The sequence below is a fragment of the Malurus melanocephalus genome, unplaced genomic scaffold (genome assembly GCF_030028575.1).
Source record: "Malurus melanocephalus ecotype Western Australia unplaced genomic scaffold, MMel_1.1 scaffold_643, whole genome shotgun sequence".
Lineage (NCBI taxonomy): Eukaryota > Metazoa > Chordata > Aves > Passeriformes > Maluridae > Malurus > Malurus melanocephalus.
Window position 1 is genome coordinate 78,471 of NW_026623875.1, and position 16,827 is coordinate 95,297.

Here is a 16,827-nt window from a genome sequence, read left to right on the forward strand (position 1 = left end):
CCCATAGTGTGGTCCTCAGATTTCGTTTCACACAGAAACACAAGCATGCAACTTCCACCCTTGAATAATCCACTTCTAAATCACCTTTGTCTAAAAAGCTGTCTTGAAACCTTGCATTGCTTAGTCTAACCCAACTCATAAAATGGGAGTTTCTTCTATTGTCCCCTTGGCGTTCTGGTCCTTTTCCTCTATATCCTGCCACATGAACTCTACCAATTCTAACTTTAACTGTGGTGCTAGGGTTGTCTGTTTAGTCATTTTTACCAGGGGAAACAGCTCCACTCTGCTTCCCCTTGTTTAATGGCATCTACACATCTTTCCTGACGTTTCCCATTCCTTCATCTGTCAGGTGTTTTAAGGAAAAAACTCAACAGGCATGTTTGAAAGAAACCATTCCAGGTGAAGGTACTGGGAACCCTGGTACACGATGAATACAACAGTTCAGTCTGGGATTGTGAGAATTATCAAACAGGGAAGAACAGTAATTTAAATGCATGAAGTGCTTCCCTACAAACACTGTGTGCACAAGAAGATGTAAATGATGATGACAGTAGATTACACTTGGTTCACAAGCCTTCAAACATWCTCAGTATGACATTCTTTTTCATTTAGGCAGCTGAGCAAGTTTACTTCAGCCACCGGGTGGGGGGTCTAAGAAAACTGTTTGGACTKTAGAACAAGGATACATCTGTACAGCTGAGAGAACTTTGAAGTTACGCCAAATTTATTTGGGGGTTTTTGTGCAGTTTTAGTCTTTCATTAGTGTTAAGGCTTTCCTAGAAAAATTCTAATATTAGCTCTACTCCTCACACCAAAAATAAACCCCAAATGAAAAYAGCATTGGGGATAGTCATATAAGAATTTCTATGGCCTGGTAGATAAARTGCTACAAAACAGAACAGTATGCAAATGAAAAATTGAATAATTTACACATTATGCATTCAAACAACCACTGGCCAAACACATCTTTGAAAGTGTTGATGTCAAGTACACAAGAGGCCAATTCTCAGCAAAAAATCACCTATAGATGTTTGCAAATAGCAACATCCAATTACAGTATGTTTCAGTATTTAACTAGGCTTGGCAGGCAGAAGGAACAACAAAAATACTCACGTTCTGGCAATSTACTGCATGCTGAAATTTAGAACATTAGGCCATGAGACCATCTTGTCCTATTTAGGAATTTTTTGGGTCTAGGTTCCTTTGTTTGGGTTCAATAATGTAACTGCAGCCTGATCCAAAATGACAAAAAGCTTCATTCCAAGTGCGGTAGGAGAACACAGAGACACATGCTGCTTCACTACTTGTCCATAAGGAAAAGTGTAAAGGMTCTGTTATGCTCTTAAAGGAAGAARTMTGTTGCTAGCACCTTTCAGGCACAATTTGCTAGTATTGYTGATTTGCTACATTAGTACACAAAATAGTAAGGTACATAAATTTCAAGAGAAGGTATCAGATTCTCAGATGACATAAGTGTTCTTAGCATGAAGCTTGGAAAGATTGGATTTTATTCAATGTCTGGGTGAAAAAAAAAAGTAACGGGTCTTCCTGTGCAGCTGAATTCGGAAAGCAAGAGACCACAGGTGTGCTCTGCAGTGTTTTCTGGGCTTGTATCAAGAATCTTATGCCACTCAGTACAAGTCAGGCCCACACTGTCCCATTCCTCAACAGTAGGCATGATCGCTGCCTCACTTAGTAAGTGCAAACACTGGGAAGGTGTTTACTRTTTTCCTTCTATTGTCTCCATCCCTCACATCAATTTCAATTTTCAGTTTAAGATTATTGGAGATTCAGATTCCAATGAACCTAAATGTGCAACTATCTTTTGGCCACACACAGATAATTGCTTTGCCTCCTCCTTTTTCTRATAGTCCTTCATTGAATCTTTTCTGTCGAAAGAGGCAACTGGAAACTTCAGGCTTCCAGTCCTCTGTTAAAACTTGCTTTAAAATTTCTGAAGGATGAAAGGGGTGAAGTACATAGGAATTTCTTTATGAAGCCCTAGTCAGAGCTATGCTGTTCGATCTCCTGTGGCCACAGTGGGGGTGATGGCTCCAGTCCCCGCAGAGCTATCCGACAATCCTCTTTCCTAAGTAACTGAACACATAGACATCGGTGCAGCATCACACAGGGGGCTGTCATATGTTATTGCAGTCTTATCTTTGAGCTTTTTCGCCTTGGATGAGTTCGTTTTTTTCAATCCTAACATGAATCTGATACGATTTTTGGCCAAAAACCAAGGCTAGTTCTGTGCCAGAAAAGCCCAGGATAAATGTGTCAGAACCTATTTTCATCTGCTTATTTAAGTATTCCAGAACAACATTAAGGCCTTTCTCCCCATCCAGAACTATGCCTACCTTGAATGGTTTGTTTATTTGKACTCAGGATAGCTAGGCAACAAGGGAACAAGTACCCATGACCTGGTAATACTGCATTGTATTAAGCTGCCKATGTCCAACTGTTTTAACGTCAGGAGATTAAGTCAAATGCCAAATCTAGACCAAAATCATGGAGTTGTGGATTTCCAATGTTATCTTCATCTCTTTTTTTCAAAAAAAATAATACAGTTACCACCCAGCATCACTGACAGAAACAACTGTAGCTTTAAYTTCTGATCCAAATCTTGCAGACTCTTGGCACAGTGAACTCATATATGCTTTTTGCCATCAGCTGAAGACGCAGTTTTGATTAATCTTAACCTACTCCCTATTAGAGTGCACAGAGAGCAATGCATCATGGCCTCTGACACACCCAATATGTATGGTACACACAGATGAAGTGTGTGGTACCTGATGAGCTGTGGCTCTGCAAAGGGCTCTGGTGTATTACAGAGACAGGCACAGAATAAAGTCTGTCAGGCTGAAGGTAAGATAGGTTCCTCTGCCCCTGTATCCCAGTCTGGGAACTGGGAGTACTGGGAGCACCATGGAGGGGAGCAGGAGCTGCCTGGATGCATTCTTTCAGGTGGAACCAGATTTATGAGCTCAAGCTCAGGGCTGCTGCTGCAGCCAGCAGAGGCAAGGAGGATGCTGCAGCCAGYTGTGGGAGCAGGGTGAAGTAGATACAATAGAGAACAAATCTGGCCAATTTTTTCAAGCATGGCTTGGCCTCRGAACTGCTTGGAATCATTACTGTATAATACATTAGATGTGCCTGAACAAGTTAAATTTCTCGTTTTCTTGGACAATGAAACMATATTCCTCCTTTTCTGTACTATAAATTACTGTAAAACACAAATTGAGATATCCTGTTGATATGTGGGTTTTCTTTCTGGTTTTGTTTGGTTTGGTTGTTATGCCTGGTTTCTAACAAAGCATAACTTTCAGTCCACATTCATGTCAGCAATGGCCTTAYTTGAAACAGCAGTTCTTCTCAAGGTGCCTCGCAGGGTGATGACCCTTAATTCCAGACATCCCAGCTTTGATTAAAACCACATGAAACAAGTTCATCTCTGTAACCCTGCACTAGTGGATTGCCTGCTTTCCTCAAACACACTAAAAGCCTGTACTAAGACTACCCTAACTCATCTTTATGTTGATCACATTTTCTTAAACCTTCTCTCTCTCTCATAGTTCAAGCTCCAAACAATTACYACAATCACAAGGATTCCTCCTGAATGAGGAGCAGAGTAATTTTCATTTCAAATCCAAGAACAAAACCATCCTTTCCTATAAGACAAAATTTCCTGTCCTCTCCTTCTGCAGAAGTAAACTGTCTATCATCTTCCCTAGGATTGTAAGAAGATGAAATCATGTACTTCAAGTCAGTGGCTATTCCTGTCTCTCCCTAAAGTCGCTGGCTGGAATAGAGAGAAGGAAAAGAAAGGGACATAGAATGCAAGAACAAAACCACAAAGCTCTTTGGGGAATTGAAAATTTTAAAAAAGGGGGAACAAAGGAGGCAACACACAACTGCCACCACTGGTAACTGTAAGATCCTTGAAGAGGAACTGTGAGGAACTGCTATGGTTTTATTACCCATTCTAAGACAAGATTAACATTTTCATCAGAAGCCAAACTATGGCCAGAGTCACATTATCACAGTCATATAGAGCACCTAAATCCAACCAAGACCACTCTTTCTGAATTCTCTTTCCCTGTGAGCAATCACTACCATCACTAGAAGTCAAAAGAAATCTTGTTGCTTTGGCCTTTCTCTCTAAGGCTTTCACAGAGCGTTTAGGAAAAGTTGATAAGACCTTTAATGATCACAGTTTTGTGATTGCCATTTAAATACCCATACCCTTTTCTTTYCTTCTAAAGCAGCTGCTCTGATCATACAGGCCTTGTCTTAATTCAAGTTTTTGAAATTGCACTGGAGATGCCTCAATCCTATCAGACACTTGTAGAAATTGATTAATAATGGCAGTTTTGTTGCTCATATCCACATAAACATATTTTTATCCATCTTTCCTCTTCCTGGAAAAAAAAGGCTCCACCTAGCACTTTAACAGATAAAGAAATCAAGCATTTCTAAAGTGTCAGCAGATCCCTAACTCCCTCTTCACTGTTTAATACTTCAAAAAGGAATCCAGAGTATAAAAGATATGAAATAAAGTGCAAGTGRTCCTCCAATATGATAATATGTTACACTAACCAAAACAGATACTTTGTGATTTAACTTCTGTTCATAGGTGTGTCAATGTTTTCTCAATGCTGTGAAGTACTAATYATATCCTTATATAATAAATCCTAAGCATAAAGTAACCACTGCAGTTACAATACTTTGTGTAAAATCAGTTCATTCTCTATTAACTCAAATTCTGGCTGCAAAAAATACTTCTGTTCATTGAATTATGAGACAAGAACCCATTACGAACCCCAGAAAAAATTCAGCCTTACTAATTTTTCATCAGACCTTGTAATCTTGCCTAAACATTCAATTCCAGATTAAAAAAAAAAAAATAAAAGCACTTTAAAAACAGAAAAGTAATTTGATACTGTTTTTTAAATTGTGGTTTCACTTTCTGTAGGAAGCAAATGTTCCTGTGGGGATCACCTGAAGGAATGCCAAATATCCGTAACAGACTTCAGTACTGCATTCATAGAGTAGTGCAAACCTTTTCACAAATAAGCAAGCTCGGAGGAGCTTAGCTCTGTTTCAAATAAGTATGAAATTGCTTTATTGTTTCTTCAGTTTCCATGTAGAACCAAGTGAAACAGAGCAATTTTAATTGAGTTTGCAAGGAGATTTATATTAGTTAATTTTAATTCAATTACCAAGSATATAAGCTGTTCACATGGACATACCAAGAAAAGGCAAAATTTAAGTTTTCACAGTCATGCATGTGATTTTGAAATGTRAAGCTATARAAACCACATACTTGAGAGTTCMCAWTTAAATGAAGGACAAGTGTCATTTYTGCTTTCCTCTTTTAAATGTCTGCAAAAATGGAGCTGATTTATCACAACAGTTGATTTCTTAAACATTAGAATCAGTTGCACTCATAGAACAAGGATCTCTGCACAAGCTATGTGTGCAGCAATTGTAAAATGTACAGACAACAATWGAAGAGTTTGTAATCTGGAGAAAAGAAATAAACAATCAGCTACCTGTGGAGCATTATGCTGTGCTAATATAATGAGAGACAAGTTTTCTCAAAAAATCTTGGAAGACGAGTTTTTTCAGATCTATAACCCATAAACACTGATTCCTATCTACTCTGTCAGCCAGAAGTGGCACATGACATGCACTAACAACTGTCATAACCCAGCAGAGTGCTCAAGCACATAATTTGTATAAATATACAAGCATTAATTTACACAAAAGCTATCTGCCTAGGCTCAGATTAATGCTGATACAGCTGGCTGAACCACAGCACGTAGAGCTGTTACAGTTACATTCCTACAATGAGACATAAAATATTGAACAGGAATGAAAATTCTATTGTCACAAAATTGAAGGTTTTCATATACCCATACGAGACTCTACAGATGAATGCTGGTGGTAATTGCTAAACTGGTCCAAAGAAAAAATATTCTCAACATCTAAAACATGGGTCTTTGTTTTCTTATTTTAAGAGAATAGTAACTGGAGCTCTATCTTTAATCTGCCAAAGTGATTTCAAGTGTCAAACCTCTGTTTGTGCCAAAGAGCAGGACAGAACAGAAAGTACACAGCAACCTCACACAGACCATTGGGCAAATGCTGTCTCAGTGACARCAACAATGGAAAAGGTAGGTTTCTGCAGCTAAAACCTGGAGCCAGACAGGTGCAGATCCTGTGTTTCCACTGCCCTGAGTTTAGGTATCCCTTCAAAAGATTTAGWAATGTAGATGTGGAAAAATAGTTATGCTAGCATAACTTTTTGTGCAGACATAAATCAACTGCCTGGAGATTCTGTGCACAGAGACCTGGCACTCATCTTCTCCCATCTTCTAGAACACGCATCGACATGATTGCTTTCTTTTTTTGTTTCTAGGAAACATAGGTTGAATAACTTAAAAAAAAATCACGTTGAAAATGCAAAGAGATAACAACATATCTTGGGAATGAATGTATCCACATAAAAGATAAACATGGGAAAACAGGAGAACTGAGCTGAGTGAAGGAATTTTTCGCAACAGGAGACCGTAGTGAGTAGGTTAAAATATGCAATGATCAAATGGTAAGAGACTTAGTAATGTTAACCTTAGCCTTGCACAGAGAAAAAAAAAAAAGAGATAAAAAGCCTGAGTCTTGTTAAACTTTAGAAGTGTAATACAGATGTAAAGCACAAAAATTATTGCCTTACTCTTATACATGTATCACTTTCTACAGAGTTCAGCCAGTGCCTTTACATCAAAGAGAGCTGGAATGAAGCCTGCTGTCTGGCAGCCTGGTGTCTGCCTGAGCCTCAGYTCCCTGTGGATTTACACAAGTGCTACAGCCCAGAGCTGAGCTGGCATGGTCTGCTTGCCAATCATCAGTTTATCTTTTAGGGTAGCAATGATGGAAACTCAAGGGCTGGGCCTGAGCAGAAGTTCAGAAATCTCTTGCACATACGAGCTGCCAAGMACTGCTGAGAATATAAATCTGGGCAATCCTTGCAGAGGACCTTGCAATGCTGAGCACCAGAAAGGCAGAGTTAGGTACAAAAATGCCCACAGCAAGTTATGTTGATTACAGCTGTTTTAGCATAGAAAACTATCARGATGGARGCTAAYATAAAAGTTTGGAAAGAAGAGGTTATAGACTCTAAATGCAATGTGGAGCTGCTGTATMAGGGGTGAGTTCTGTTCCAACTGCAGCCATTGCAAGCTTTCCCCCATACTGTACGTCTATTCATACCCGATTTATCTGAGGAGAAAAAAATATTTAGAAAAAGAAATCCCCAAAACCACYAGTGAGCTAATGAGAACTTTTGTACAAAATGACTTTAAAGTTTTCCAACTTGCTTCACTGTTTAACATGATTTATGGATTCCCCTGCTGTTTTGCTTCAGTACACCACAAGGAACCAGGCTTCCAGCTAACTGGACCTCATTTGTTTGTGACATATGAAGTTTCCTGAGGATTTTCTTTCCTTGTTCAATTCCCCATTTCACTAAACCTGGTCCACCTACTACTGAGATGTATTCAGTACAATTTTCTTACTAAAAGAACACATTTCTTTTATCAGTTTGCACAATTATTTTCATACTTTTGTGGATAATACTAAGGATAGTAAACAGTAAGTCCCACTCACAGCAGAATATGAGCAATTTTGATTGGAATTAATATATATTTTTCTAGCCAGCTTTGGAAGAATGAGCACTGAGTCAGGTCCAATTACAAGCAGATTTGTTGGAAACATTTTCTTTTCAGCAACAACATTAGTCATCTGAAAATGTGTGTGGGTGTCCATGGCCTTATATTTTTCTATATTTGATAAAGAAACTCTCCCTGATGGCTTTAAGCTGCAATAAATAGGCAAAAAAAAATCAATAAATATCAATAGATATCTTTATATTTATAATAAATCAGCTATTTGAGAGCAGGGAGATCTCAGTGTGCTTTCTGGTAAGGGAATTACATAGGATGGGCAGCACTGTTAAGACCATCCACTGTAATTATAGGACATTAAAGTATGTGCTCAATATTTGATMTGTTTACCTCAAAAACACACTACTAAAGAAGGTATTTGAGAGCGAGATACAGTCTGAGGAAAAAATAACTCATTTTGCCATTAAATAAAAACATTCTAACCCATTTAAAAGASTTAATGTAGGTTCACTAAAAGGTRATWTCTAAAATCTATGGGAAAAGSARTAAYTGTAAAAATTACCTCTGAAATCTGTTTTATTTTGAGAGTTCAGGATATGAGGAAATTYATATTAATATAACATCCTTTGTAAAAAAAGAGAAAAGATACAGACCACGAGGCACATGGGATTGCAGTGACTCTAAGTTTATATTTTAGGATAATGCTCTCCAAAGACTCTTTGAACATTTCCTTGCTTGGCTTTGGTACAGTATTATGCTGTGAGATTTCAGGCTGACCTTTAGCTTTTGGAAATCCCTGAGTCTGTGCTTGCAGAACAAGCCTGCACATTTCAGCTAAACAGAAGAAGGAAAAACAGTGAGGAATGTTTTGTTATGGGGTAGACTARTTTCTTTTAAACAAAGGAAATGCTGCTGATTCAACAAAATATGGCCAGAGATGTGTTAAGTGGAAAGTAGGAGAAATGTTTGATCTGGCAAGCAAAATTTAAGTAAGGGGACATTTTTCTACAGATGGTTGACAATGGCTGCCCTTGCATAAAGGGTAAGCGGAAAGATACTGCTTTTGCCTTGCCTTTCCTTGGGTTTCTGCATTGCATCCAGCCTCCAGAAACAATGCCTCTTCCAGCTCCATGTCAAACCCAGCATGTTCTCCTTTATGAGGGAATGGAATAAGCCATCTCATTTACCTGTTGGGTGCAATGTGCTGTGGAGGAGCACACAGTATGCAAGGAAACTGTAGGATCATCATCATGGTTGTCAACCTCCCTGCTGGAACTGCCCTTGAAAAGTACTGCCCTCTCTCTGGCTGTACTGTGAGACTTTTTATYTCACAGGCCTTTTGCCCTTTGATCATCTCCTTATCTGCAGGGAGATGAGAACCAATGCCCTAATCAATACTCATATCACCTAAGCTACTTCTTAAGGAAAAAAAAAAAAAATCAAACACAGCTAAAAGTTGTTCTATTAAGAGTGAGCAACCTCAATTCTCTTTTGAGTTCTCACAAGCCTACTTAAAACACTACTAAAATTAGAATTTTGTCCTTTTTTTAATTCATCACAACCCCAGCAGCTTAGGCTGAGACAATGTCGGTGGTTTCCAGACCCACTTTTCCCAGTAGACTGCTTTGAGGGACTTTTATACTGGGAAATAAAAYTCATGTCTTGCTTGTTCTCATATCTGACTGGGGACAGAACAGTTCCAAAAGAAATAAAAGAGTTATTTGTTTATGTTAAGATAAAGCCCTGATGTAAGATGTCATCTCATTTATGATTTCTCCCATAAATTTAGTGCACTCAGAACCAGATGCTTCTTATTCAGAGTGATTAATTGCAAGAAAACTTCTTAATATCTGGGTTTAAGGTTTCTCACTTCATTTCATTTGAGTGTGAAAACAGACAGGAATGAGGTGCAGAGAACAAACATTGTYTCAGAAGAAAATGGAGTAATTTTTCATAACCTGCATCACTCTCACCATGTCTAAGCACARTAGGGTAGTCAAAACTGGTTTGAACTTCTCGTATTTCCTTTGGACATTACTGAAATAATTTATAATTAAAAATTGCTAGTGCTTTGAATGGAAAAGCTGATTTACAGAAAAATGAGAAGCAGGAGTACAGAAGTGAGAACTCTGAGGGCCTTAACAGTAACAGAAATAGCGATCTCCAGAGCCTTGTGTGTGTCYATGTTCAGCTTAGTTGATGATATTCTTATCTTCCTCAGCATGAGAATTTGAGMACATGAYCCATATGCATATCCATAGAGCATARCATGCTTCCAGGCATTCCCTCTTTTTGTAATGTGCCATAAAGCAAGGAAAAATTCACAATAATCATCRAGCAAAGGGATTCTCTGATAAGAATAGGTTAAATAGGATCTTCTGAAAGTGGTATCACTGAATGCACAGCTACTATCATGGCCAGAGGGAGAAAGAAAATTGCTTAGAAAGAAAATAAAACAAAAACAAGACCACTGTCAGAATTGACCAGGAAACAGAATTTCCATTCCGGTACTTATTTTTAGGTATATCTTTAACTATAAGAAGTTTCAGTTTTTATGAATCATGTTTGGAACTGCTGGAGTCTTTGTAATGACARCTAACATAACTAAGCCTTGTTCTAAGTAACCTAAAAAACAAAGTATCAAAATAACATTGATTTCTGCTTTGTTAAAAGAGATTTTGAGAAAACACGTTAATAACAAATAGCCTGCTGGACTACAAGCAAGCATTAAAGACAAGTGACTGGTGCCTTAAAAGAATATATCTTGCATGTTGCAAATTTYGTTGTTACATGCTATGCTTCTACATACATAGATACTTTCCCTTAAGGAAAATCTGGAGAACAGATCTGAATATTTCGTGACAGAAGTGAWATATGAACACTAAAATCTGTTTAGCTAGGCCAAGGGTGTTAAAAAACCCACAAACCAACAAAATCCAGTCAATCAAAAACTATGACTATTACATTAGTCATAATYAATTGTAGGGAAAGAATTTATCATTTCATGGTCCACATGCATCTGAATGTACTTGAGGGGCACCACAGAGAATTCCCATATTTATTATCAGAGCTGAAGCWATGGTTTATACATATCCAGTGACCCTCTACAAGTCATTAGTCTGAGATAATCTCCTGCCATTTTGGTACTTGACAGCCTGAATAGGAAGCCAGCACAGCTGTTGTCACACAGTTCTCAGAGCAAGCCTAGATGCAGTTGATTGAGAGAAGAGACAGCACTGCTAAACCAAATAGTTAATTTTCTTACATTACCCGTGCCAGGAATTGTTAAGGTTTCTTACATCTCACTGCATAAATATAATAACAGGATGAGACTTCCCAGAAGTTTTCTGTGTGTGTGCCTGTTTTCTCCTCAATATTTCAAGTCTTGAGATGCTCTTTCAGTGTGTAGGGCTTCTTCAATACACGACTCATAATGAATTATTCTCCAAATRCAAGGTGAACAAGCATCTGCAGGGGATTAGGGTGATGTCAAAGTCGTTCCAGATTCTCCATATTAGATGAACTTAAGTCAGGAAAGAAATGAAGCACTGCTTCATGGAATCTTCCAGACACTTAACTCATCTTTGCCATACTTTGGAAGGTAGTTACACTCTCAACAGCAAAAGTTGGTTTTGCCAGATGAGCACAGATGAAAGGACTGATAAAGGCACTGAGATCTATAGGAGTCTTCTTTTCCATAAGCAGACCTTGCTACAGTCACCAACAAGTGGAGTAATCTTTTCAAGATGACTTCAGAATCCTCTCTAGCACAAATTGTAACTTCCTGCTTTGACCYCCAAAGAATGGGAGAGATCATATAATCCATTCTCTGCTGTGGCTGCTGCCCTCTTGTGTAGTCAGCCTGGGCCTAATGGAGTCTCAATTCTGTGCTAAGTTATTCTAGAAAGGAATGAATGTCTCTTCTATTATGCTATTTCTTTTCAGACACAGAGGTAAAGTGRCTCTGCATTTTCAAGCATTCATTTTGCAGGCACTCTTTCTCAAAAATATGTCTAAGATGAACCAAGGCTGCTTGAGGCACCATTCACAGCATATTTGTATGGGCCTTTTCAGTTACTGTGGCAGCTACAGATCCAGCCAGGTGCTGTAGATTGGGCTCCTGGCTGGTTTTCCCCTTTTCCTTGAGATTATTTAGAAGGTTGTTAATATTGAGCAGAGATGTGTGGGGCTGCTTGAGCCTTGAGAGGTTACTTACTCCACTGACTGGAGTTGAAACCACCTCCTATCTACCAGCCTTGTCAAAACCTCAGTCACCATAAATCAGGACTTGTGGCCAGAGTAAAAAGGCACTCAAAAACCACTGAAAACCAGTTCCTAGCCCAGAGGATTAAATGAACACAGGCAATTCCTGATAGAAATTTGCTTAACCTCTTCTAAAACCCTTCAGTACAGGAGTTTTCAGGACTCCTAACTTAGCAAAATCTTTCATTGTCCTCAGAAATACTGAATATGTAAGCTTAGAWTTTCTTCACTGTAAAGTTGATTTCTTGCTGTTTTAAGCCTACAAACAGGAACCAACAATTTTACTGCTTTCTTTATAATAGTTTCCTGCTGTGAAGAGGACTGTTAAGTCCTCCTTCCCATCACGGTACTTGTTTTTGAGAGTTTTTTTCCAAAAGAGAAAGACTGAATACAGTAAATCCCTSCCCAGCTTCCTCATAGGTCAARCTTTCTAACTCTTTGRGCTTAGTTACTGATCTGTTTTGGACCCTTTCCAATTTGCCCACATCTTTCTGAACTTGACAGAGTACTCACAGTGCCAAGTAAAGATGAACAATTGCCTCCCACGTTCTGCAGATGGAGCTATCCTATTAATATGGCCCAGGATCACATTTCCCTCTTTTCCTAAGGAAAAAGCCCAACAGACAGCATGAAAACTCACCACCTACCCCAAGTTTGCCTGATTTAGTTTAGAACCACACTAGACACCSCCCAGAACCTTTGTAGCTGAACTGSTGTCCACAAAACACTTCTTGGTTTATAAATTTCCTTTTCCAAATGAAACGGTTTGTGTTACTCTAATGATTTATAAAAAAATCCACTTTTTGTCTTGCCAGATCATTTTGAATGTGGCTCTTTTACAATGCCAACAATCACACTTTGTGGGCTCTCATTAGTCAATTATATATATATACTCTTGTTTCAGAGAAGGATTAATGAAAACATTATAACATATATAATATATAACACTGTTGGGATGTAGAATGTTACTCTTTAAAAGGGTCTAACGCTGCAAACTCAGACAATAATGATAAAAGCCTTGAAATGCTTGTAAGGAAATTCGTTCCCTGGTGTCTATGATTAGTAGTTTTCTAATCAAAGATAGAATCTTCTGGCAATGAAGTGGGGTATGCTTTGTGTAAGGAAATACAGAAACTCACAGGAGAACTGTCTTTACTGGTAACAGCCAATTTTCAATCCCATGGGGATATTTCCCTGTCTAGAGAGATTTGGTGAAAATCCTCATGTTTTCACATCAAAAAACATGTGAGAAGACAGAGAAGCACAAGAAATTCTCTATCAGAATGGCTCTTAGTGGGGACAAAAAAGAAGGATAAAATATCCGCTTCTCAGCTACATCAAACTTCTGATTTTTACTGTTAATCTAAAGAGACTGGGAAAACAAATTAAGAAATGTGAAAATGGTACTGAAGAATATGCAATACTTTTAATATGCAATATAAATGTTCTTACCTCTATGAGAAAAATCTCTTTTAATAAAGCTGCTCAAATATTTCACATCAAATTACTGCTCTTTGGAAAACTGAGTTTTAAAGTCAGTAGCTTTGGGGAGCAAAGAGTTTTAATGAGGGAAAGTCCTAAGCTTTCTGRGTTTTTTGATTGATTGGATTTTGTTAGTTTGTGGTTTTTTTAAACACCCTTGGCCTAACTGAACAGATCTTAGTGTTCTTATTTCACTTCTGTCAAGAAATATTCCAACATGGAAAACTACAAAAAAGCCACCCACTACYGTAGCTGCAGCTAATGTTTTCAGTGTTTGTAGTACTCTCCCTGGGTCTTAATTTTGACCTTATCTCTTYTTCCCTTGTCCTTGTTTCTCTGCTCCCTTTTGCAATATATCAAGACAACAACATACACAGGGTAGCAAACTGTACTCTGGCCTGCAAGAAACAGTTACTTACGAAATAGTCCTGTTTTGCTGAATTGTGCCTGTATTAGGTCTAGTAACAAAACAAACAAACAAACAAAAAAAAACCAAACAAACAAAAAAAAACCCTATACAAAGAATTTCTTGCAATTTACTTTGGGTATGTCCTACAGTGGTCATTTTTGATAGGGAGTGATTGGGAAGTGGGATTGTTTGGGAAGGGAATAATTATTTTTCTATGTACAGGCCTTTTCATTTTTCTTACACGTGGATTTACTGCCCTCTGCTGTAAGATTAGTACAGAGCCTTCAGCGAACAGATTAACTCCATCTGTAATACCACCTGACTTGGGCAAGCTGTAATCAGAAAATAGCAGTCTCACCTGACAAGGAGAATTAAACTTTGTAGKGGTAGCAAAGCTTTCTACTAAAATAATACTCAATTACGCTAAGATCTTTGTTCTATCTCATCAAAGTAAAGCTATATTATATTGCATTGTCCAAAGGGCACAAAATGCGTGTGCACCTAAGCAACAGGAGCAAAGAAAAATATCAGTAATTATCAAAACAGATCAAATTCCACAAGCCTACTTTTAACACATAATCTAGCTTGCTTAAAGAGAGACTTGGGCCCTCTGGTGGTGAGCAACCTTGATATAAATCCAGAATTTAACTGTGCTTAGCATGCAGGGGAGTGTTCAACATGTCATAGACTATACTGCAAGAAACCCCTGTGAACTGCACATAAATATTTAATATAKTTAAGATATGGCACGATGCAATGGTACTTAAATTACTGAACTGCCAGGAAGGGTAACAATGGTAGCAGRGGCAGTAACAAAGTGAAAATGGCAGGGATATTTTTATCTCCAGACAGCAGCTGGTGACGATATTATCAGGCCTATTCCAGCAGTATAATTCCACATTGAAAATGTGCAAATCTTAATTCAACAGCCTGTTGAGCACTTCTCACTCTAGTCAAAATATACAAAGTAGCGTCACAGTGCAGCCTGACACGCTGTGGGGATCACAGTAACTTGCCAAGAGAAACAGATGAGGAAGAAAGGCAGCTCAGGATGTACTCTACACTCCGGGCTGGTTTTGTGCATCTTTTGTAAAAATAGATTTCTGGTGTATAGTTTTCTTTAAAAGAATATGACCCCCGTATTAAAGACAAGAGAATAGTTCCCATATTTCAAAAATCCATCAATTTTATAAAGATATAAAGGTTAAACTTGTCAAAGTACAATTTTAACAGCATCAGCTATGCTTTTATGTGCATGCTTTATGATAATCCCATTCAATTCATATCATATATTTTGATAAAACAAGAAAGCAAGAGTAGTGAGGTAAAAGGCAAAAAACCCAACCCACATTTGCCTGGTGTTCTTTGTATTTAAATATCCAGTTTTAATGATAAATACAAATGGTCACATACAACCAGACAATACTTAAAAGTACTTAAGAGAAAAATAACWATTTAGCAATTTCCCTCAATCTTATTTCTTTTATGCAGTTTGCTTACTTCTTTCTTGGACCCTCAGGACAAGTATTGCAGCAAATATGCTTCAAAACAGCTACACAAAAGAACTTCAGAAGTAATGAGATGTTTACAAATATTTTGGAAATTGGTGGCTTTTCATATAAATCTTTATCCTTAACTGAATTCAGGCTTGTACAAACACAGGCACAATGCAGCTGGGTTTTGTAACATTGTGCATTCTGTGCTGCTGAGTTAACTTTAAGCTAATAAGAGGAGGCCTGAGRAAATCATTGTACAATCATGATTTACAGACTGAGGGTGTTTGTTTAGAGCACAATGGTATTGCTTAATCCCATCTGTCTCCTACAGCAGCATTTCATTAAGAAGATGCTGCTTTTTTTCTTACAGAAGAGTTTGGGTTCACTGTATTATTTTAAGACTTTTTAATATGCAGAATATGTTATTGTCTGACATGACTAGAGACTACTGTGAACAGAAAACAGAAGTGTGCTTATTTAGAGGGGCATGAGAGACAGACATTGGAAAAAAAGCTAAGGAAAAAAAATTGCAGTTTCAGTTTAAAATGGCATTCATCGCAATTTTGAAGTTAATAAAAAAACACTTTGCAGGTGAAATACAAACTGATATAAGTGATCAAATATGTGTCCTTGTACTAACCATTTTAGATGATCAATCAATGAGGATCAAAATTTCAGGTCTTTCAACTTTTTTCTTCAACATACACAGCCAGTGTAGCAGGAAAAGGTCAAGCAGTGCAGGATTACATAATTTGCTGTAATCAAACAGAAAAGAGATCTTGCTTTAGTTAATACTTCTCTTTCTCACGTCCAAAAGTGAATCTTGGTGCTTATAGTCCTTTATTATCACCTTGGAATAAGTATTTGTATATTATTACATTTGTATTTACATTTTATAAATGGAAATGCTATGTAATAGGTTTATGTAAGTATTAAAAAGGTAGTGTAAATTAAATCGAAGCTTTAATTTTTTTAGCAATTACGAGTTATAATCTACTGGGCAGAAGAAACAAAATAAAAACAAATTCAAGGGCAGAACATTATCTTACAAGTGGAGCATGAAAAGTTTAGTGTAAGTCATAATAAGGAAGTTAATTGTGAATACATTAAGATAAATGATTGACCACAGGCAAAACATTTTAAGAAATGGCTTTTCACTATCATAAAATTGTTTGGTTTATTGAAATAAGAAAGTGAGGGGAGAGGTTCATTGCCGTTTGAACGCACAGCAAACAAAAGCCAGCATTACCTACTAAACCCTCAACCAGTTGTTTGTCCGGGACACAGAGTGGGGATTTATTTAATCCTAGAAGGAAACTCACCAGGAACTGTGTAAAGACAGTTTGGGATTCTTGCCTGGAGACCGCTGTCGGGGTGATCGGGTGAGGAGCGCACCTTTGCGGCAGCATTTGGGAAGGAAGAGGGGGCCGCCAYGGGGAGATTTCCTGGGGGCTTCCTCAGGGGATGGCACAGGCATATCAGAGGGAAAAGGGTA

At 37.9% G+C, this 16,827-nt stretch overlaps 1 protein-coding gene and 1 long non-coding RNA gene across 3 annotated transcripts in view; one reads left to right on the forward strand and one right to left on the reverse strand.

The window, feature by feature from the left end:
• The window catches only part of LOC130583923 (uncharacterized), a 32,481-nt gene extending 16,402 nt beyond the window's left edge, over positions 1-16,079 (reverse strand). For both annotated transcript variants that reach the window (XR_008966469.1, XR_008966468.1), the window contains exon 1: positions 15,973-16,079. This is a non-coding gene — a long non-coding RNA (uncharacterized LOC130583923). The remainder of the gene's footprint in view (positions 1-15,972) is intronic.
• SYNPO2 (synaptopodin 2) overlaps positions 1-16,827 on the forward strand; it is a 72,274-nt gene that overhangs the window by 19,279 nt on the left and 36,168 nt on the right. The gene's annotated exons all lie outside the window — the stretch shown is intronic.